This window comes from Pteronotus mesoamericanus, unplaced genomic scaffold (assembly GCF_021234165.1).
Source record: "Pteronotus mesoamericanus isolate MK-2021 breed Mesoamerican mustached bat unplaced genomic scaffold, CSHL_Meso_final scaffold_118, whole genome shotgun sequence".
Taxonomy (NCBI): Eukaryota; Metazoa; Chordata; class Mammalia; order Chiroptera; family Mormoopidae; genus Pteronotus; species Pteronotus mesoamericanus.
In genome coordinates, this window is record NW_026555301.1 from 8,994,540 (window position 1) to 9,014,425 (window position 19,886).

Here is a 19,886-nt window from a genome sequence, read left to right on the forward strand (position 1 = left end):
GTTGAGAAGTCAGCATATCGGGGCCCACTTGTATGTTACTTTCGCCTTCTCCCTTGCTGCCTTGAGCATTCTCTCTTTGTCTTTGACATTTGCCATTTTAATGATGATGTGTCTTGGAGTGGACCTCCTTGAGTCCCTCTTGAGTGGGGTCCTCTGTGTCTCCTGGATCCATGAGACCCTTTCTCTCCTCAAATTGGGGAAATTTTCCATCATTACTTTTTCGAGGAGGTTCTCTATCGCTTGCTCCTCTTGTCCTTCTGGTATCCCTATTATACGGATATTATTGCGTTTCAGGTTGTCCTGCATTTCCCTCAATGCCTCTTCATTCTTTTTGAGTCTTTTTTCCATTTCTTGTTCTTTCTGGGAGCTTTTTTCTACCTTATCCTCCATCTCACTGATTTGATCCTCAGCTTCATCCAGCCTGCTTTGGATTCCTTCTCCTGTGTTCTTCAATTCAGAGATGGTATTCCTCATATCCTCTTCTGTCCTCTTGATAGTTTCTATGTTGTTTTCCAGGTTGATATAGTTTGTTGTAAGATCCTGATAGTATCTCTGCAGTTTCTCATAGTTATCTTTGAGCTGGCTGAGCTCATTGAGCTTCCTTAGAACCATTGTTTTGAATTCCATATCTGATAGTTCCCTTGCCTCTATTTCATTTAGAAAATATATTCGCTAATGATACATCAGATAGGGGTTTGATCTCCAAGATATATAAAGAACTCACTCAACTCCACTCCAAGAAGACAAATGATCCAGTCAAAAAATGGGCAGAGGACCTGGGCAGACGCTTTTCCAAGGAAGAGATACAGAGGGCCCAGAGACATTTGAAAGGATGCTCGGCATCACTAGTCATCAGAGAAATGCGGATCAAAACCACCATGAGGTACCACCTCACACCGGTCAGAATGGCCATCATAAACAGATCAACAAACAACAGGTGCTGGTGAGGCTGTGAAGAAAGGGGAACCCTAGTACACTGTTGGTAGGAATGCAGACGGGTGCAGCCATTGTGGAAAGCAGTGTGGAATTTCCTCAAAAAGCTGAAAATGGAACTGTGGGGAGTCTCCTTTTCCACTCATTTGGGGGGAACTTCTTTTTCTTCCCATTTTTGTGAGAATCTATTAAGTTATTTATTTATTTATTTATGTGTTTATGTATTTATTTATTTATTTTTGCTTCTGCTTCAATTGGGCCGTCTAGATTTCCTGACTTTGTGGATTAAACACTATGGTAGTAGGTGGGTCTTTTTATTTATTTATTTATGTATATGTATTTATGTATTTATGTATTTATGTATTTATTTATTCCCTTTACTTTTCTTTCTGGGCCTGCCTCTGATGATGTCAGTTGTTGACCCTATATGGCCTTGGGTCGTTTGTTTGAGCCTTCCTGGAGTCTACTGTCTGTGTCTGACTCCTGCTTTGGGCAGCTGTGTGACCCCTTCTGCCAGGGATCTACTATTTCTGTGGATCGCTCTGCACTCTCATGCCGGCTCCTTGATCGCGCTCCCTGACCCTGCAGGATCCCCCACCCGCCTGGGCTCTCGCACGCTTACCCCAGTCCAGGGGGCTTCTTTGCGACCTTGTGTACTCGTCTGGCCCCCCAGGCTGGCGGGCACCCTGGCACTGGTCCGTTTAGGGTCTTCTATTGTGTGCTTTCCCCGCTTTTGGCTCTTTGGGTGTGTTGCTTGCCCTCACCAAATGGAGACTACAGAAATGGGAGGAAGTCAGCTCCAGGACTCTCCAGTTAATCCTGTCTCCAGTCTCTCCCCCCAGGGCTCTGGGCAGCTCTGTGACCCCTTAGGCCTGGTATCCACTATTTCTGCGGACTGCTCTGCACTTGTGGGCTGCGTGGGTTGATTTACACCTGCCCTCACCGATCCGCGCACTCCCTCGCAGGCCCCATCAGTGCCAACCTGTGGGAGGCCTTGCCAGTCCTCCCGGGTTCACACACATGCTTGCCCACCCTCGTTGGCCACTCAGCGCAAGTGCACTCCTGCACTGGGTCACATGAGTAATTTATAACTGGCAGTTTTTACATCTTAATAAGTTCACATTTTTTGCCCTTCCCCTACCCAGTCCCAATCTGGCAAATATCTGTTCTCTGTATCTATGAGTTTATTTCAGTTTTGTTTTGTTTGTTTTTGTTTTTTAGATTCATATGATTTTTTCCCTTTGACTTATTTCAGTTAGCATAATACCCTCTAGGTTATCACAATGTACACACACACAAACACCCCCCACATCCTCTTTATCCGTTTGCCTATCAATGGACACAAAGGTTGCTCCCTATCTTGGCTATTATAAATAATGCTACAAGGAACGTAAGAAAGCATATATCTTTTCAAATTAGTGTTTTAGATTTTTTTCACATAAATACCCATACGTGGAGTTGCTGGGTCATGTGGTAGTTCAGTTTTAATTTTTTTTTTAGGAATTTTCATACTTTTTCTATAGTGTCTACACCAATTTACAATCTCATTCATGATTAAGGGTTCCATTTTCTCCATATCCTTACCAACATTTGTTGTTTGTTGACTTTTTTTATAACAGTTATTCTGACAAGTATAAGGTGACATGTCATTGTGATTTTGATTTGCATTTTTCTGATGATTAGAAATGTTGAGCATTTTTTTTCAATGTGTCTGTTGGCCATCTGTATGTTCTCTTTGGAGAAGTGTCTATTCAATTCCTTTGCCCATTTTTAAATCAGACTGTTTGTTTTCTTGATGCTGCATTGTATGAATTATTTTTATATATTGGATATCAACTCCTTATCAGATACATCATTTGCAAGTATCTTTCCACATTCAGTAGGTTGACTTACTGTTTTGTTGATAGTTTCCTTCATGGTGCCGAGGTTTTATTTTTCATGTATTACCATTTACTCATTTTTGCATTTGTCATCATTTCCCAGGGAGACATATAAAAAAATATTGCTAAAACCAAATTGAGTTCACTCCCTATGTTTTCTTTGAGGAGTTTTTATGGTTTCAGGGCTTACTTATTTTAAAATTATATTTTATTAATTATTGATTATGGTTTCAGGGCTTACATTTTTAAATTATATTTTATTGTTCATGCTATTGAAATTGGGACAACTGTCCCAATTTTTCTCCCTTTGCCCTGCCCCCCAACCCACACTCCCCACACCATTGTTCATGTCCATGAGTCATGCATATGTTTTTTGGTAACTCCATTTCCTATACTGTACTTTACATCCTCGTGGCTATTCTGTAACTACCTATTTGCACTTCTTAATCCCCTCACCTCTTCACCGATTTCCCTATACTCCCCTCCTATCTGGCAACCATCAAAAGGTTCTCTGAATCCATGATTCTGTATTTGTTCTTGTTTGCTTAGTTTGTTTTTTAGATTCAATTGTTGATGGATATGTATTTATTGCCATTTTATTGTTCACAGTTTTGATCTACTTTTTCTTAAATAAGTCCCTTTAACATTTCATATAGTAATGGTATGGGGATGATGAACTTCTTTAGCTTCTTCTCATCTGGGAAGCTCTATATCTGCCCTTCAATTCTAAATGATAGCTTTGCTGGATAGAGTAATCTTGGATGTAGGTCCTTGCCTTTCATGACTTCGAATATTTCTTGCCAATCCCTTACCCTGGGAAGTTTCTTCTGAGAAATCAGCTGACAGTCTTATGGGAATTCCTCTGTTGGTAACTAACTTCTTCTTTCTTGCTACTTTTAAGATTCTCTCTTTATCTTTAACCTTAGGCATTTTAATTATGATGTGTCTTGGAGTTGGCCTCTTTGCATCCATCTCTTTTGGGACTGTGTGCTTCGGGACTTGCATGTCTATTTCCTTCACCAAATTAGGGAAGTTTTCTGTCATTCTTTCAAATATATTTCCAATTTCTTGCTCTTTCTCTTATCCTTCTGGCACCCCTATTACGTGAATGTCGAATGCATGAAGTAGTCCCAGAGGCTGCTTTGTATTCTTTTTTTTTCCTTGTTATTCTGATTTGTTGTTTTTTTGCTTCCTTATATTCCAAATCATTTATTTGATTCTTGGCTTCATCTACTCTACTGTTGTTTCCTGTACATTGTTCTTATTTCTATTGGTGGAGCCTTTGTTTCTGACTGGAAGTTTTTTTTGCTGTTGAGGTCCTCATTAAGTTCCTTGAGCATCCTTATAACCAGTATTTTGAACTCTGCATCGATAGATTGCTTATCTCCATTTTGTTTAGTTCTTTTTCTGGAGCTTTGATCTGTTCTTTCATTTGGGCCATGTTTCTTAGTCTCCTTATTTTGGCTGCCTCCCTGTTTGTTTCTATGTATTAGGTAGAGCTGTTAGACCTCTGTCTTGGTGGTTTGGTCTAATGTAGTATGTGTCCTGTAGGATCCAGTGGCACAGGCCTCCACTATCAACCAAGCTGGGTACTCAGGTGGACCCTTCATGTGGATTAAGTACACCTTCCTCTTATAGTTGAGCCTTGATTGCTATTGGCATGTCAATGGGAGAGATTTACCCAGGCCAGTCAGCTGCAAGGACTGGCTGTAACCACTGACCACCAACCTCTGCCATCCATGGAGGATCAGCGGTGCAGGGGCAGGTTGGTGGTGTTCTGACATAGTCTGTAGCTGTCCACTGGGTACACAGGCTCTGTTTCCCAGGTGGTGCAGGCCTAGGTCTGCCCCCAACCTGGGTTTTTCCCAGGGTTACCCTGCCTGGACTATAAAGCAGTCTGAGGTTGCTGCTACTTGTGCTGGGATTAGAGATTCCCAGGCGAAGCCAGGCTGTGTCTCTAATCTGGCTGCTACCAGTGCTAAGCCTCGGGCCACTTTGCAAGAGGTAAGGGGGTTAGGAGTTCACTGAGACTGGCTGTTGCTTGTTTGAGAGAATTTAGGAAGCTGTGAGCATGAGCCAAGATAAGCCATTCATATGGAAAAGCAGCTTGGGTGGGCCCATAAATTGGTTGGGAGGAAGTCTCTGGGGATTTCCAGGGTGGGGTAAACAGTGTTAGCCAGGTTGATGGAGTCTCAGACATGGTACCAGGCTGCCAGTTCTGTGGCTCTGTGTGGGAAGGGTTCAAAAAAGGGACAATGTCCTGTGCCTGCCTTTCTGTCTGGGAGAAAGCTGTCCCCAAGCTCTTTCCTTGATGCCAGACGCTTCAGTTTCTCCCTGTATGCCACTGGTGACTTTCAAGCTGCTTCCCCCAGGGCTTCAGCGCAGAGGAAATGAGTCTAAGTTTGTGTATAGATTCTTTAAGAGGAACTGCTTTGGACTACAAAAGTTTCTTCCACTGACTCAATCCCCACTGATTTTTGCAGCCAGAAGTTAGGATGACTTATCTTCCTTGCACTGGAACCAGCCCATTCTGCATCTCTACCTTTCCTACTAGTCTGGATGGATGTGGTTTCTTTAATTCTATAGTTGTAAAACTTCCATTAAACTCAATTTCTAATGGTTATTCTATATTTTAGTTGTAATTTTGATGTAGTTGTATGAGGAGGTGAGCCATGTTTACCTATGTTGCCATGTTGACTGGAAATCCAGAGCTTACATTTTGAGGTTTTTTTAAATCCTCACCCAGGAACAAGCTTATTGATTTTAGAGAGTGGGAATGGGAGGGAGGGAGAGGGGAAAACATTGATGTGAAGGAGAAGTATTGATCAGTTGCCTCTCTTGTGCACCCCGACTGGAGACTGAACCCTCTACCTAGGCATGTGCCCTGATTATGGATTGAGCCCCTGACGTTTTGGTTAATGGGACAACAACCAACTGAACCATACTGACCAGGGCCATTTTGAGTTTATTTTTGTGTATGGTGTAAGAAAGTGGCCTAATTTCATTTTGTCTATGTATTTGTTCAGTTTCCTGAAAATCATTTATTGAAGAGATTGTCTTTATGCATTGTGTATTCTTGTCTCCTTTTATATCAAACAAAATAGACTTTAAAATAAAGTCTGTAACAAGAGTCAAAGAAGGACCCAGAAATTTCACTTCTGGGTATTTATCCAAGGAAACCCAAAATATTAATTCCAAAAGACATATGCATTCCTGCGTTCATTGCAGATTAATTGACCATTTAAGCATGAATTTATTTTAGGGCTCTCTATTCTGTTCCATTGATCAATTTTTCTGTTTTGTGCCAGTACCATGGTGTTTTGACTACTGTGTCCTTGTAGTATAGTTTGATATCAGGTAGTGTGATACCTCCAACTTCCTTCTTTTTTCCCCAAGATTGCTTTGGCTATTCAGCATCTTTTGTGGTTCCATACAAATTTTAGGATTTAGAATAATCTTGGTTGTAGTTCCTTGCTTTACATCACTTTCAATATTTTGTACCAATCTTTTTCAGCCAGAGAAGTTTCTGTTCAGAAATCAGCTTATAGTCTTATGGGAGCTCCCTTGTAAGTAACGGTCTTTCTTTTACTGCTTTTAAGATTCTCTCTGACTTTAATTTCGGAATTTTGATTATGATGAGTTTTTGTGTGGGCCTCTTTAGATTCATCTTGTTTAGGACTCTTTGTGTTTCCTATTTGTATGCCTATGTCCTTCACCTGGTTAGGGCAGTTTCTGTCATTATTTCTTTAAGTACATTTTTAATTTCTTGTTCTTTCTCTTCTCCTTCTGATACCCCTATGATTGCAAATGTTTGAACACTTGATGTTCTCCCAGAAGTACGTTAAACTATCCTCATTTCTTTAGATCCCTCTTTTTCTTTTTTGCTGTTCTGATTGGGCATTTTCTGCTACCTTGTCTTCCAAATCACTGATTTTGTCTTTTGTTTCACCTAATTTACTATTGACTTTCTGTAATGTATTCTTCATTTCAGTGATTGAATTCTTAATTTGTCACTTTTTTGTGTTATTTATCTCCATTTTTGTTTCCTATGTATTTCTTAAAGTTATCATTGAGTTCATCTACTCTTCCCCTAAGTTCATTGAGCATCCTTATAACCAGTGTTTAGAACACTGCATCTGATAGATCACTTGTCTCCATTCTGTTTAGTTCTTTTTCCAGAGTTGTGTCCTGCTCTTTCATTTGCAACACGTTTGTGTGTGTTCTCATTTTGGCTGCATTCTTGTGTTTGTTTCTATGTATTAAGTAGATCCACTACATCTTCTGGTCTTGATAGAGTGACCCTATGTATTCCATGTCTTGTGGGGCCTAGTTTCACAGTCTCCCTAGTCACCTGAGCTGGGTGTTTCACATGTGTTCTTTTGTGGGTTGTGTGTACCCCCTGTTTGTGGTGATTCTTGATTGCTCTTAATATATCAGTGAGTGAGATTGACCCTCAGGCTGATTTGCTGTGAAGAATGGCCATTGCTAGCAGGGATTGACTCAATGAAACAGGATCTGCTTTAATGGGGCTCTGGTGCCTGCTACGTTTTCCCTTATGGTGTGTCATTTGTGCAGGTGATTGAGTGATGCTCTGGTGTGGTTGAAAGCTGACCAGTGTGTGTGTTAGTTCTGGAGCCTCTTGGAGGAGCTCTGGTGCAGGCCAAGTTCAGCTGCTGACTGTGCCCAGCCCAAGGCTACTAGTAGGACCTATAATGTGATCTGCAGATGATTGCTTATGCTGACCTTGGAGACACCTGGGACAGTCTAAACTGCAAAATGAGGCTGGCTGCAACTAGTGCTGTGCTTGGGGCCACTTAGCACAATGTACAGGGCATATCAAAGGCAGATGCTGCTTGTTTGGGGTTTGTGGGTCTTTGAGGTATTTTTTAAAAGTTTGCAGCATGACTGAGTCTGGTCTTTTGCATGGAAAAACTGCTGGAATTGGTGAGGGTGGACCCACATGTTGGGTGAAGTGAGGTATCCAGGAATCACCAGGGTACGGAGAGTGCTGTTAGCCAGGTTGGTGGAGCCTCAGATTTGGTGCCTGCCTGCACCTGTATACTGTATGTGGGGAGGGCTCAGCAAAGGAACAGCGCCACCCTCTGCCAGCTCTGTGGTGGGAGAGGGCTCAGTAAAGGAACAATGTTTCCTGCCAGCTGTCCCTCCAGCCCTTGTTCTGAAGCCAGACTATATATATATATATATATTTTTTTTTTAACTTCAGTTTTTGTGTTCTTCTGTTTGATTTTTAAAAGATCCTTACCTTAGGATATGTTTATTGGTTTGAGAGAGAGAGAAAGGGAGAGAGAGAATGGGTAGAGAGAGAGACAGAGAGAGAGAAACATTTATGTGGAAGAGAAACATCAGTTGCCTCTCAAATGTTCTGCAACTGGGGATCAAACCTGCAACTTAGGTATGTGTCCTCACAGGAAATCAAACCCACTCTTTTGGTGTACTGAACAATGCTCCAACCAGCTGAACCACCCAGCCATGGAAGTTCTGATTTGTTCTTTTTAATCTTTTTTTCTTTGTTGAAGTTCTAATGGAGTTCACCTAGTCTTCTCCTGAATTTGTTGATCATGATTATAACCATTGTTTTAAACTCTTTATCTGGAAGAGTGCTTGTTTCTGTTTCATTTAGTTCTTTTTCTAGAGGTTTGTCTTGTTCTTTCATTCAGATATGTTTCTTTATCTCTGTTTCTTTTTTTCTCGATATTAGGTTGATCTGCTACACCTCCTGGTCTTGAAAGAGTGGTTTTATGTAGAAGGTGTCCTGTGGGTCCCGGTGGCACAGCTCCTCAGCCCCCTACCCCGCCCAGTCACGAGAGCCAGGAGCTCTATAGATGTCATTTGTGTGGGTTGCATGTGTTTTCATCCTGTTATAGTTAGGCCACACTTGCTGCAGGTACATTAGTGGATTAGATGGACCCTCAAGCTGACTGGCTGTGAAGGATGGCTTTGAAAACAGTGCACGAGCTGTTGGGGGGCTTCCCCTATAGATCAAGAATCACTTTAGCAAGGCTTTGTTGATGGCCAGGCTGCCTGTTGGGTATGTTGGTTGTGGAACCACTTGGTTGGGGCTCCAGTGTAATCTTGTTACTGGACTAAAGTGGTATGTCTACCTGCATATGTCAAAGCCCAATAAAATACAAACAGGAGTTTACGGCAAAGAAAGTAGAGGTTTATTAGTTAGGGAAATGCCACCAAGTCCAGAGACATGGGTAAGTCAGTGTCGTAAGACCTGGCTATCTGATGGCCTACATAGGGACAGAATATAGGTGAGCAAAGGGATTTAATCATGATGACTAAAGAAGATAGGATTGTGGCCTCTACTGATTGGCTTGGGCCAGGATAGGAAGTAGGTGATAATTTTATTAGATCCTTATGTCAACGATGGTATTGTTCTATCTACTTTCATAAGGGAACGGTTAGTAGAATTGTGTTGCTTTCATGGGCCTTGGGTTAAAACATAACTGAAGTCAAGATGGTATCTTTAGTGTGATGAAACTTTGCTTCTGTGGCCAATGGGCCTGAGGCTTCGTTCTTCAAACCGTTTGATGCTGACCATAATTTGATGTCCTAAGGGCTTAATGATTAAGGAAGGGAGTAGACAAACAGGAGAAGAAAGGGTCACATTAAAGAAAGGGAGTTTCCATGCGGTTATGTTCTCAAGCAGCTAGTGTCTGGGTGTGTTGAGTTGGATCCCCTTGGGAGGGACTCCAGTGCAGGCAAAGGCCAGCTTCTGCTTGGGCCAGGCTTAGAGGTGCTTAGGAAAGGCTACAAAGTGAGCTGAGGCAGGCTGCTTCTTGTGCTGTGCTTGAGACTATTTGGTTGGAACTTTGATGCCAACCAAGGCTAGCTGCCTCTTGTGCCAGCTTGAGGGTACTTGGAAAAGCCTTCACTGTGAGCTGAGGCTGGCTGCTGCTTGTATGGAGCTTGAGGGCATTTGGAAGAGCCTAGTTGGCTTGGGCAGGGCTGGGCCTCAGAGAAAGAACTCTGGGGCAGAAGGAACTGTAATAGCCAGGTTAAGGAAGATTTTGTGCCTGCCTGCAGTAGGCTAGCCACGTGGAAGGAAAACTCAGCCAAGGAAACAAAGAACCAACATTCCTACTGATGCTTTCATCCCCTGAGAGAATTCCCACCAATTTAATTTCTTCAAGTATGACCCAGGTACTTCCTGAAATGTTGTGTCTGTACTGCAGCTTAGAGTGAGTGAGTTTGTGCTCAAACCCTTTATAAATCCTTTAAGAACAGCATTTTGGTCCCCAACACCCCCTTGTCCCTATTGGATGTAATTTTGCTATTTTTCAAAACCAGATGTTATGGGTACGCCTTTTCCTCGCACAGGTGTCCTGAGTTTGAGAGCCCTGTGTGTGGCTCAGACTCTCACTCTGAAGGGGGGACTTCTGCAGCCAAGATATCCTCCGTATTTATTAATCACCTCATTGTGGGTATGAAACCTGATCAGACATGTGTGCAAGAGTCTTACCCATTTTTATGCAATTTATTATTTATATTCTTAGTTGTAGGAATTCTTCAAGTTAGTCTTCAAGTTTAGTTAGTCTTCAAGTAGTTCTCAGTGATGGTTGTTCTATGTTAGGTTGTAATTTTGAATGTGTCATGAGAGGAGGTAAGTTCAGCATATACCTACTATGCCATCTTGACTCCACTTTCAACTCCATTTATTTCACCCTAGTAATCTTGATAGGCTTTTTCAGTGACAGAGTTAGGAAATAAATACACACACAACAAAATACATTATTACTTAAGAGAGATACTTCTAATTGAGAATTTCAGCATTTAAAAAAAAATCTGATCTCTTTAACATTACATGTATACACAGTGATGTGCTGGTAACCTAATATCTGAAATCCTGATTTGCAGAACTTGCAAATGTAAGGGAGGAAAAAATCCACTGATTATGGTTTGCTTAGGTAGGCTGCCAAGAGCCTTAGAATCACTTTGATCTAATTGCATTTTGTTTAGTTAATTTAATAATCTTAAACATCGAGTAGAAGTTACATAAGCTTACTTAACTAGGAAATTCAGGTAGAATAAAAATAGTATGTCTGGTCCTGGCCAGGTAGCTCAGTTGGTTGGAACGTCATCCCATACACCAAAAGGTCACTGATTCAATTCCTGGTCAGGGCACATACCTCGGTTCTGGGTTCAAACCTCCCATTTGGGGCACTTAGGGAGACAGCCAATTGATACTTTTCATATTGATGTTTCTCTCTTTCTCACTCTCATTCTCCCCCTTCCTCTCTCCCTAAAATAAATTAAAAAATTGTATGTCTGCATTATATTAAATGCTAACAACACTGCATACATAACTGTCTTTTTTAACCAACAATATTAAATTAGACTTACTTACCAAAGGTTACCTGAGATTATGTAAATTTGAGAGTCATGTTGGTTAGTTCCCATTTTTCTGAGTCTTAGGAATATTAAATTCATGTAAGTGCTTGTTTTGCCTAAACAAATTAAAATATGTCTGTTTTATAAGATTTTTATGAATTTTGGCAATACCATATGGAAGTAAAAAATATATTTGCATACGTACTATATATACACAGACATATACAAACATACAGAATGACACAAACAGAAAATTTTAGCCATGAGTCAGGTAAAAATAGTAATTCAAAATTCACTCTTTTATACAAAATAGTTGGATCTAAACTGTGTTTCTGGCAGATGGAAAATGTTTAGATTACCTGCTCATTGGGGGTGTGGACGTCAAAGGGGTTCTAGTAAAGTAACCTCACAGGAGAGTGTGATAAAAATTTCTTAACTCGGCTGGTCATCATTAGTAGTCAAACCCCAGGCACATAATTTATTAGAAGGATTATCTTTGCCTTAAGCAAACCCTGTCCTTTGTTCTTGTACGTCTAGGTTAATACACCTTGGAAATGCCTTTTCTCAGACCTTTCCTGCTTTATCTTATTTTTATTTTTAATTTTATTTCTCAATGACAGTTTACATATTATATTATTTTTCAGGTGTACAACATAGTGATTTCACATTTATATAACCATTTACATAAGAAATGTCCAAACCTGTAGAGAATTTTTAGGAGTTTATCTGAACCAAAAAGATGACAACTGCTGGAAAGCAAAATTTCAATGGATTGAGAAAATGCCCCAGAAAATGGCAGTTTCACCAATTATTTTATGTATCAGAATCAAAGGGGAAGATATAAGTGGGCTACGTGAAATTCACTGGTGATAGATTGGGGAGGCAGGAGAAAGCATAGAGGAGAAATTTCTGAGATTGGATAAAAAGTAAAACAGACACATACTTTTTTTTGAAATTGGTGGGTATAGGATATTTAACAACCAACCCTTATAACACATAGAGATGGTATGCAGGAGAAGATAATAATAAGGGGCTCTGTGGTCTTGTGCTCTGGTAGGAGATTATGCTCTGAGGGATGTGAAAGAAGGTGATTATTCTGACATTCCAACGGTGTGTTGTTGTAGATGAAAAAAGACAATAGACAGGCTCAGTTAAGGTAAATATTGACTTTTGTCAAGGAAGATACTGGCTTAGGACATCACTACCAGTCATGACGCACTTTTAGTTAGGAAGTTTTAATTTCAAATCATCCTACATGGTTAATTTATATCTCTGAGTTTGTAAGGCTTTCCATGCAGGCCTTCCCTGAACATGTCACATTTGGTATGTGGCCCCTTTTTTGGCCATATATCACCAGAAAGGGACTGGACCCAGACCAGGTCTGACTTGGACCAGCCTGTAGTGTGTGGGTTCTTGACTTCATGCAGGAAAGATTTCACAACACAAGTCCAGGTGATTTTGAGAGTGCATTTATTAAAGCTCAGGGCAGTGGAATAAAGGAAGGGCTTGGGATAGAAGGATTAACAGGAGAGAGCCTAGGTTGTGATGCTTTGGCCCATTATAGGAAAGAAGTGAGCCATGTGGGGCTGTGTGGACTCACCAAGAAGTGAAAGTCACAATGACAGAAATGGGCCAAGGCAGGGCTGCTTTCAGCTCACTGAAAAGTCAGTGAAAAAGGGGCCTTAGAGACAGGTTCAGGGGGTTAGCCTGGGAGGAGCTGCCACTGCCCACTATTCCCCTGGTTGCAAGCCTCGTGGGGCTTAGAGTTTAGGAGAAAGAGAGCAAAAGTAAGTACACACCCCCAAAAGGAGAGTTATGGGTGTGGCCAAGGAGAGCACACTGGCTTCCTTTATCTTGAGCATTTTTATCTGTTTTCTAAAGGTGGGAATTTTAGGGGAGGTCTCAAGGAGGGTCTTAATAGAATATTCATCAGCTTTCTAGGTGCGTCCTTCAAAATGAGCACTGTTAAGGATCATTATCTGGTCAGTTTTACCTTCAAAGAATGTCCTTGAAGAGGGACTGGAACTGAGGTGGGTCTGCCCTGGCATGGTCTGAAATGTGTAAACTGTTTGTTTCTAAGTGTCCTTGGTTAGGGAAGAAAAGACCCTGTGATTTATTAGCTGGCTGTAAATTACTTGACCATTTGTTCAGCTACCTGTCTCAGTTTCCCATTCCACTAACCAAGGAATTTTTCTAGCTTCTTACTATCCTGCCTCACCCATAAGTTAAAAAGTGATCACCCTGATAAGTTTAGTACCTGTTTAACACCATAGGTAGTTAGTACAATATAATTTATTATATTCTCTATGCTGTATTTTATATCCTCATGACTGTTTTTATATCTGGAAATTTGTACATCTTAATCACCCTCCTTCTGATAGTGGTAAAATGACACCAGAATGTTACCAGTGATTGGTTCTTGGTTCAGCAACCTTGGCATTTGCGTTCTGGCTCAAAGATTCAAATACTAGCAAAAGTTTGTTTAGAAAGTCACAGAGGTAGAAGTGAGCTGTGGAAGAAGAAGTGAGCCAGCTGGGATGCATGGGCCCAGAAATCAAGTTACAGAGGCCAAAAAAGGGCCCTTGGGGCATGAGATTAAGACAGCAAGGATATACACACCTGAGGGAAGCAGAGGAGAAAAAGTTCACATGTGCTTCAGAGAGAGAGCACACTGGGGGAAGAAAAGGTAGGTAAAAGTGTAGAGGAGAGGCGGGGGGAGAGAGGGGGAGAGAGAGAGAGCATGAGCATGCAGGATCCATGCTGGGTTTTCTACTCTAAGGGCTTATAAAGGCAGGAATTTTAGGGGAGGTCCCAGAGGAGGGTCTCAATAGGATATTCATTAGCTTCCCAGGTGTGCCCTTTCAGGGTCATGGTGTCCAGTGATTGGCTGGTGCCAGGGCATGGGGTCTTATTCATCACACATGGTCCAGGTGTTAGCTGTGGCATCATCACACCTGGTGTTGCTGCTTTTCTGAGCCTGGAGCTGAAACATAACTGAAACTTACATGTTTTCTCTAGATTGGCCAAAACTCTGTCTCTGCTGTCAATAGACCTGAGGCTTTGTTTCTAAGATTATTTGAGGTTTTGTTTCTAAAATCATTGTCCTGAGGGATTAATGCTTAAGGGAGTGGCTGTGCAAGGGCTGGTATTGGAGTCTTGTGAGGCTTTTCTCTGGCCCCCTTGTTCCTCCTCTAGGGTGGTTTATCACAGGAGTAGGGATATGCTAAGGGAGGAAAGGTCACCCTGGGGGTGAGGTTCTTGGTCTGCTCTGGTGACATTCCATACCTGGCTCATTGTTCCTACTCTGTTCTTGCTTGTCTAAATGCCTGCTACATTTCTAAAGTGTAACCACTGTCAAGAGTGCACATGATCTTGTTAATTATACTGTAATTTGATCCCCACCTTACTTTCTACCATCTCAGGTAGTTTTCCATTGTCTCCTTCTTAATTTCAAACACATAAAAGAAACTGCAAACGTGTTATTCTGTAGAGCATTTGAGATCTTGCTCCGCAGCATATGCTGTCACTTTGGTTCAAATAAACTCATAAAAATTCTCTATAGGTTTAGATATTTCTTACAGTGACATACTCTATTTGACTCAAATAATTTTTACAAAAATTCTCTACAAGTTTGGACCGTCTTGCTTTGACAAGGGCTACTGAACACTTTTAAGATCTTTATTTGCCCTGATATGAAATCTTGTGGAGTTTGTGAACTAAAATTTGGGTGAGAGATCTTTTGGAAACACCAACAAGCTGTCTGAGCATGTTTAAAGCTTATATGAATGTATGAAATATCTGATTTGTTTTCAAGAAGTTAAAATATTCTTCAATCTGAGAGTCAAGAGTTATCTCCTTAAAAGTTTACATTTCAAAGTGATGGCTCTTATGTTCTACAAAGGACAGTTCCTCTTCTCAGAGGTTTAGGACAATTTCCTTTTCTTTGTATTTTTCCCAGAAATGGAATCACTGGGTCCCCAGGCAGTTCCATTTTTAATTTTATGAGGTAACTCCACACTGCTGTCCACTTTTTCACTTGAGTACACGACAGCTTCATTTCCACTGTCCTGGTCTTTTATAGTATCTGCAAGATAACTGGGAGAAATTTCAGAATTGATAAGAAAAAGAGGTGAGCTTTGAATTACTTCTAGAGCCTTATTTTCTGTTTTTATAAACTGTTAGACAGGAGAGTTATTTTTAATTTGTCAGTATATTGGCTCACCTCAGTGATAACATCAAAGGACTAACTTATTTATCCAACTACATTATCGTAAATTTTCTTCTTTATATTATGGAGATTCCCAACTAAGATGGAAATCTAAATGTTACTGGACCTTGAATGCCAGGTTCTTGAGTCTTAATGTCATAGAAATGAGCACTGAACTCAGAATAAGATAAAGCAGATAGAGTTAACTGAAAAGAACTTGTGCATAGGAGTCAACCAGAAACAAAGAATTTGAGTTCCTGGAGATGTAACAGAGTGCAGCTAGCCCCTCCACCCCCAAGGGGATTTGTAATGGGATCCAGAAATTGTGGTGTCCAAGAAAAATATACCCCGCCCAGGTGGGAGATGGGAGATAGGGAGCAGGGCCATTGAGAGTTACTTTGCATGTCAATAACGGGAGGATAGCTTCATTCCTAATATGCAAAGATGGGGACTTTGCATATCAACAAGGCTAACCAACTCTCCACCTCTAGCCAGTCAATTTGCAGGAAGGTTTGCACAAGTTTAACCCAGGATGTAACTGAACAGCAGCTCCCTTGGTTGCGATGCCTACTGAAGGAGTCAGAGATGGGGTTGCAGGGAAGGATTTGCACCGGGGTTTAAACCCAGGCGCAGCAGCTATGCTAGAGGTTTTTGACCACGTGGTTTTGGGAAGCAGGAAAGCAAGATGTAGCAGCCATGCAGGTGGCTCCCCTGGTTACAGCATGCATGCATGAGAACTTGGAGATGGTTTGCTCCATGCCATGGGGGAACAATGTGAAGACCATGTGGGAAGGAAATGGGAGAAAGGACTCTTGCTGCTCGGCCATGAGAAGGTGCCATGTGGGTTTGGATTAAGAACTGGAATCGCCGCAACACAGCTGATGGTGCTGGGAACTGTGAGATGCCTGCCTAGCTGAGCTCTGGACTTCTGTTTTCTTCTGAAGGACGATTTGCTGATATGTAATTCTTTATATGCATCAGCAAGAAGAACCAGTTCCCTCCCATCAACAGAAGTTCTTGTGGACGGCTATAGGGGAGCTCACTTTAGATGCATTATGGCTCTAGTAACAAAGGTTTTGGGGAAATGTTGGACTCTAACCCTCTGTAACTGTTTAATCTCTATAGCCTCAGGCTTGGCAGACTATGCAGAAAGCTGGAATTCTGCTCGAAGATAAACATTGTGCCCCCAGGAAGGATATTAATGAAATTATAGAGTGTGATAACTAGCTGATGTTATCTGTTAACATTGTTAGGAATGCGTTGTTCTTTCTGGTGGTCTGTGACTACCCACCATACAATTTTACTATTAACCCTCTACAAAAAAGTATCCTGAATTTGAATAAGGCTACATGTCAATTCTTCAGAATAGATCCTGTATTTAGACTTTTAGGATTTTTCACCAACAATGGCTGATATAGGGACCTTGAGGTGGGTGTAGGACTCGGAAATGAAGATGAGGTCCATTGTGCTATGGTCATCATCAGGCAGTGATCGATCCTGAGGTAGTCACAAGGTGTTTTCCATGGTCAGTACCACGCAAAGGGCCTCTAAAATGCTTGCACGAATGTTCTAGTTACTGTTACGATCCCCACAAGTATGAGCTCAGAAATTAGAGTTTGATCACACACTCTTTATTATTTGGCCAAGTTTTACCTGCGCAGGGGCCACCTTTCCCTCGAAAGGAAAAAGGCGCACCGCTGTAAGGGTACACGGGTTTTTATAAGCAGAGCAAGCAAGCAAGATACAAGGGCGAGAAGTGGCAGTTAGCAATAGGCAGCTTCTTTCTTTCTTTTTTTTTGCTGATTAGGTTCAAGGCTGTTACTGGGCCCCCTACTCTTTCTCTGGTCAGGATGTGTATCTGAGGCAAGGCTCAACCCTCGCCCTATGCCTCCTCCTCATTCTTGTCGACTCTGGCCCAGCTGCATGGGGGCTGCACCCTGATATGTTTTTCTTGGTATTTGTTTCTCCCTTATCCTCAGCTCTGACCCTGCTTTTATGGGCTATTTGTCTGAGTCAAGGCTCAGCCGTTGTCCTATCTTGTTACTAAGGGGGGGGCTCTAATTCTTCCCTTCATCTTGGGGTATTGTTTGTTCTAGTTTCTTGTTTCGGCCCAGGCTTGACCTAGTGTTAAAGTTTGGCCCCTTCAGTTACCATTTAATTGATAAAACATTTTGAAGTGATAAGGGCAAGATGATTTAAGAGGAACAGCCTAGCCAGAGACCCCTCCCAGGTTAACTGTTAATCATTGCTTATCTGTTCCTGTAGCCCGTTTTCACATCCCTTCCCCCGCCTGGGTAGCACATCAATCTCATCAATCTCCCACCTGAATGCTAATCCCTTCCCCCACCTGGGAAGCCCATCCATTTCCCGCCGGAATGCTGGGGCTTATAAACCCCTATCTAACCCCAATTCGGGGCTCAGAATTTGGAGACTGCCTCCTCTGAGCCCGCGCGTGTGAATAAAGGCTTACTCCGTTCCCTGAATCATGTCTTGAGTCTGGCTTTCCATAACATTTGGTTCCCTGACCGGGAATCGACTCACATGAGCAGGCCGTTTGCCTCCGGTGAAGACGGCGGGGGTCGGCCGGGTGAGCCCGGACTCCAGAGGGAAGCACGTGCCCCGGTGATTTCGGGTCCCGAGGGGCTGGGCTCCCCTTGGCCCCGACCTCCGGCCGTTCCATAACCCGGGCACTCAGGGAGCGGACCCAAGCCTACCTGAAGGCGCCAGATTGGTAAGTGCCCCGGGGACCAGACCCGAATCAGACCCACCTATAAGTGGTGGAAGGAGAGGCTGATCACCTCTCAGGCCGACCGACCTCTGGCATGGTTTCCCTGTCAGGAGGGAAAGTGTTAACCTCTGTGTGATTGAGTGAGTGACTGACTGTGTGGCTCCACAGGCCAGCGGTGTTTCCCCGAGCCTACGGAGTCTGAGTGAGCCCTAACCTGCGGGTCCTCGGTCTGTCATACGGCATAACGGCTGGGAAGCTAACCCGGACTCTACTCGGGCAGCCTTAGCTAAGACAGACCCAAGTCCCTCGCGAGGGGAGAGGCCAGGCGGGCGAAAGTGAAAGTATCCCTGCTGCCCCCGTTTGTCTGCGCTGTTTCGGGAGGGATCATGGGGGGCAGACAGTCTACCGTCTTAGATTGCATGTTAAGGAATTTCGACCGGTTCCGGGGCCAGCAGCCCGATATGGATCCGGGGCAATTAGAAATTTTCTGTTCCGCTGAGTGGCCCAGGTTCGGGGTAGGCTGGCCTCCTGAAGGAACCCTTGACCCTAGACATAATTAGGGCTGTCCATCTCATAGTCACAGGAAGTCCAGGACACCCAAACCAATTCCTCTACATAGAAAAGTGGCAGGAGCTAGCGCAAGAGATGCCCGACTGGCTCCGGAAGTGTGCGGGGGTCAAACCTCGTCACCTAGGCGCTACGGGAGGGCGAGCCAGGGGAGCCCGGAACTGTTGCTCCCGATCAAAGGAAAGGGATGTAACCCGCATCCTAGTTGCCAAACCAGTGGCGAGACCCCCTATCTATCAAGGCCCGCCAGAGGAAGACCCCCCCGGTGCAGCCTCCCCCTTACCCAGCTAGGAACTTGGGAGGTCAGGCAGAGGCGCCTGAAATACCGCCCCCTTCAGTCTCGCCCCCGCAGCCCAAGGCAACAGCGCCCCCAGAATCTCCTATCGCCTCCCGCTTAAGACACCACCAGTCCCTCCAGATGCCACTGCGGGAGACCCAGGGCCCACCACGAACGGGGCCTGATGGGACCTTATACCCGGGACCGGTCGTGTTTTACTATCGGCCCTTTACCACGACTGACCTCTTGAACTGGAAACACCACACACCCTCATATTCGGAGAAGCCCCAGGCACTCGTAGACCTAATGGAGTCCATTATGCAAACTCACCGGCCAACGTGGCACGATTGCCGCCAATTGCTCCTAACCCTTTTTAATACGGAAGAGAGGCACAGAGTCTTCCAGGAGGCCCAGAGATATCTAGAAGCCAACGCTCCAGTGGGCACAATAGACCCAGCCCAGTACGCTCGGGTGGCAGCCCCAGAGACCCAACCCGACTGGGATCACAACACCGAACAGGGAAGAGCAGCCCTGGACCGGTACAGGGAAGCCATCCTCCAGGGGGTCAGAGCTGGGGCCAGAAAACCGACCAATATGTCAAAGGTGGCTAGTGTTGTCCAACGGCCAGATGAATGTCCCGGGGACTTCTTAGAAAGGCTCCTAGAGGCCTACCGGATATACACCCCCTTCAACCCAGAAAGCCCAGATACACGGCTAATGGTAAACACTGCTTTTGTCTCCCAATCGGCCCCTGACATCCGCAAAAAGCTCCAGAAGCTAGAGGGCTTTGCAGGCATGAACATCAGTCAGCTGGTTGAGGTAGCAAATAAAGTCTACAATAACTGGGAGGAGGCCGCTGAGAAGGCAGCCCAGAAAAGATTAGAGAAAAAGGCCGCACTGCTAGCAGCCGCCCTCAGTCAGCCGGCAGCAAAAGGC